Below are 4,395 nucleotides of genomic sequence, written 5' to 3'. Positions count from 1 at the left end.
GTTAGGCAGTTCTGGGTTACCCAACTTTATGTGGGGGGAGGCTCTATATACTGCATGCCATGTGCTAAATAGAGTCCCAATGAAGTCAAGGGATAAAACACCATATGAGCTTTGGAAAGGCCGAAGGACAAGTTTGAAATATCTTAAAGTGTGGGGGTGCCTTGCAAATGTACTAGTACCTGAACACAGAAGGAAAAAACTTGGTCCAAAGACCGTAGATGATATCTTCTTGGCTTATGCTCAAAATAGTATTGCATATAGGTTCCTGATTATTAAATCAGAAATTCCTGGAATAGATGCAAATACTATTGTAGAACTTCGCGATGCTACATTTTTTGAGGATATATTTCCTATGAAGACGAGAACACCTCAATCTAGTATTCCTACTAGAAATGAGCCTTCTTCCGTAGAGGTCCCACTATCCGTAGTGGGTACACCTTCCTCAAGTCACTCTAGACTAGATGAATCTAGTGAGTATACAGAACCAAGAAGGAGCAAGAGGCAACGTGTGTCTACGGATTTAGGCCAGGACTTTATCACCTATAATATAGAAGGTGATCCTGTGACATATAGAGATGTTATGGCTTCTCCTGAAGCTAAACACTGGAAAGAGGCTATTAAAAGTGAAATGGACTCTATTATCTCTAATGCCACTTGGGAGTTGGTAGATTTACCTCCTGGGTGTACCACTATAGGATGTAAATGGATGTTTAAGAGAAAACTAAAACCTGATGGGTCAGTAGATAAATTCAAAGCCCGCCTAGTTGCTAAGGGATTCAAACAAAAAGAAGGGATTGACTATTTTGACACTTATTCTCCTGTTACCAGAATTACTACAATCCGAGTGTTAATCGCATTAGCATCCATATATCATCTTGAGGTCCATCAAATGGATGTCAAAACGGCATTCCTGAATGGAGATCTAGAAGAAGAGATATATATGGATCAGCCTGAGGGATATGTAGTCTCTGGAAATGAGAATAAAGTCTGTAGGTTAGTCAAATCTCTTTATGGTTTGAAGCAAGCCCCAAAGCAGTGGTACGAAAAATTTGATAGAGCTATGCTATCGTTTGGCTTTGAAGTAAATGACTCTGATAAATGTGTGTATGCTAAAATGAAAGGTGATAATTGTATTATCCTATGTTTATATGTAGATGATATTCTACTATTTGGAACTAACCTTTCTATTATTAATGAGACTAAGGCCCTCTTAAGTGGTAAGTTTGATATGAAGGATATGGGTTGTGCTGATATGATTTTAGGGCTGAAGTTGACTCGTTCAACTGATGGAATAACAATTTCTCAGTCACTCTATGTTGAGAGAGTATTAGAGAAATATGGTTATAGCCAAGTTAAATCTATTGTCACACCATATGACCCTTCAAAAACTCTCCACAATAATAATAGTGGTGTGGCAGTGTCTCAATTAAGATACTCACAAATAATAGGTAGTTTAATGTATTTAGCTAATTGTTCTAGACCTGAAATTTCTTTTGCTATAACGAAATTGAGCAGGTTTACCAGCTGTCCGGACAGAACGCATTGGGATGCATTAGACAGAGTACTCAGATACCTAAAAGGTACTATATCCTTGGGCTTGTGGTATGAAAGATTCCCTGTAGTCCTGGAGGGATATAGTGATGCTAGTTGGATAGCAGACACTGCTGAGTGTAAAGGCGTTACTGGTTATGTCTTTACACTTGGAGGCGGTGCAGTTGCTTGGAGGTCTGTTAAACAGACAATTATATCCCGTTCTACATCTGAAGTAGAATTGTGTGCTTTAGATACCACAGTAACTGAAGCTGATTGGCTTAAAGGTCTTCTTTCAGAAATTCCCTTGATGGTAAAGCCAATACCTTCTATTTCAGTACACTGTGATAATCAAACAACAATAGCTCAGATTAGAAGCTCCAAGTATAACCAGAAACAGAAGAGACATGTACGAATAAGATTGAAGTCTATTCGTGAGCTAGTGTCTCTTGGAGTGGTGTCATTGGACTTCGTAAGTTTAAAAGACAATATTGCTGATCCACTCACAAAAGGACTTAATTCTGAGAAAATCAAGAGATCCAGTAAGGGAATGGGACTGAGGCCTATCCCGGTTTCATCTATAACGGTAACCCAACCTATCTGATTGGAGATCCCAAGAAGTAGGTTCAATGTGGTATAAACAAGTTATAAGGCTGAACCGTAAGCATCAAATTGATTGAGATGTAATCTCATAGTCTCTTCCCTGGATAGATGCTTGACTGCTTGTAAGGATGAACTTAAAGGCTCTTAATGAGTTCAAGGTCTTATTGACAGGATACTCGCAGTACATCCTTGGAGAACTCACCTATGTAAGTGTAACTGTGTGGCCGCAGTGTGGGGTGTCTAGGCAACTCCCCTTAGCACTTATGAAACAAGATTCGGTGGCATGGTCGTAATGCACCAACCCAGAATGATTCAACCGTCGCCCGTGATGAGTTGTTACCATTTGACTTCACATATAAAAAGGTTTAAGTTCAAGACCTAGTTCACTTCAAACCTATGTGAATAAGATTGGTGTACTTAGGTGAAAATTCAAACCGGAAGGTATTTTCACTAAAAGCTCATTGTAACCTAGCCTCAGGACATATTTTTTTGTTTTATTTTTGTTTTTAACTGAAATGATTTGAATTTGTGGGGGATTGTTGAATTTTGTTTTAAATTCAAAGCATTTTTTTTGGTAGTGTTTTTAGTCCCACATTGCTAAGTGGAGAAGCTTGGAAGGGCTTATATAGGAAGCCCTTCTATCCTTACTTAGCAATGATAAGGGGACCTACACGCATGCGCGGGCCAAACCCAAATCGAGTGGATTTGGGGGGTTCGAGCCGGAAATCCATAAACCGGGCGTCACGCACGCGATTAACACGCGCAGGGGGGGGGGGGAGTGCAAATCCCCAACCCGTGGGCCTCGCGCTCACGGGCGGCCCGGTATGTTTTTGCTGGTTTGGTTCAGTCTGAACCAAACCAGTTTGGTTTTCAGTTCGGTCTGAACCAAAACCAAACCAGAGTTTGGTTTTTCGGTTTTGTTCCGCGCGTGAGGAAGGGACGCGGACGCGACACTGAGACGCGTTTCCTCACTAGCGAAGCAGTGCTTCGTATCTTCTCAGAGTGAATAAAAGGGGACTTGCAACACCTCTATTCTTCACTCGAGCCTCAAGCTTTCTCCTCCTTCTCCCTTCTCTGTGCGATTCATTCTGCACGGTTGGGTCCGAGTGTAGCGTCCGTTTTGGAGTACACCTACGGACGAGACGAGCGGTTGTCGGATCTTGGGGGAATTTTGCCGGAGAGCCTTTGCACCGTGAGGCGGCAATACATTCTCTAAGGACAGTCGGCGTGCCGACGCTTTAACCGGATAACTATATTCTAAACCCTACTCCTTTATTTATCTGTCTATTGCATGTTATTTTTTGTGCGAATATAATACTGCTTATATTGCTTTATTTTACAACACTCCTTCTAGGCGAGCCCGGTGGAAATCACACACTGTTGCAATTTCCAGACGCGGCTCTACACAACACCTACGACAGCAAGCACCACGATTGTAGACTTGCGACTTTGTCGCCGGCCTCCCAAGGCTACACTCCGGCCACGAATCTCGCAGTGCTATTCAGACCTTGCGATGTGTGGAAAAAGCGATAACTTCATGATTTTCCTTAGTGCAGGATTTTGATACCATTGTTGAATATAGAATGGAAATAAATACTAAATCCCATACTTTGCGTTGGAGCATATCTTGGACAGTTGGACGAAGAAAATAGCAGATGAAGGAAGTCGCCTCTTGAAATATTCAAACATAATTGTCCAATTCTTATTCATCATGTTTCAAATATCATACACAATAGCTACAAACTTATACATGAGAGACATATCTATTTTAATCAAAGATATAACATTGTTTAAATCTGAGTAGCAAACGATGTGTCTAAATCCTAAGGATCAAGATAACAAAAGATCATGTAAAATAGCTACTAACTCTACATGAAGGGTATTAGAAAAACGGAGGGAGCCAGCAAAGCCTTTAATCCAAGCACCATGAGAGTTGCGAATAACACCTCCAAAATCTACCATACCCAATTTACCAATACAACTACCATCCACCTTAAGAATCGTGTGCTCAATGTCAAGAGAATGCCAATGTAACCACTGCTCCCAATGCAGAACTTTGAAGATAGGGACAAGATCATGGCAATCTAGCCAAAAAAAAGAAATTTCACTTTCTCATGCGCTTTTAGCTTCTGTATTTTTTTCAACTCCACATCCCTTTATTAAAGGACACAATATTACAATATTTTATAAGCCAAGAATAATCAGCTTTAATTGAATAAAAAAAATTAATGTCTTCCTTCTATAATAAAACTGTTAGTGCAG

The sequence above is a fragment of the Zingiber officinale genome, chromosome 9A (assembly GCF_018446385.1).
Source record: "Zingiber officinale cultivar Zhangliang chromosome 9A, Zo_v1.1, whole genome shotgun sequence".
NCBI lineage: Eukaryota > Viridiplantae > Streptophyta > Magnoliopsida > Zingiberales > Zingiberaceae > Zingiber > Zingiber officinale.
The sequence above is the reverse complement of the archived record's forward strand: the minus strand, read 5'-3'. Positions refer to the sequence as shown.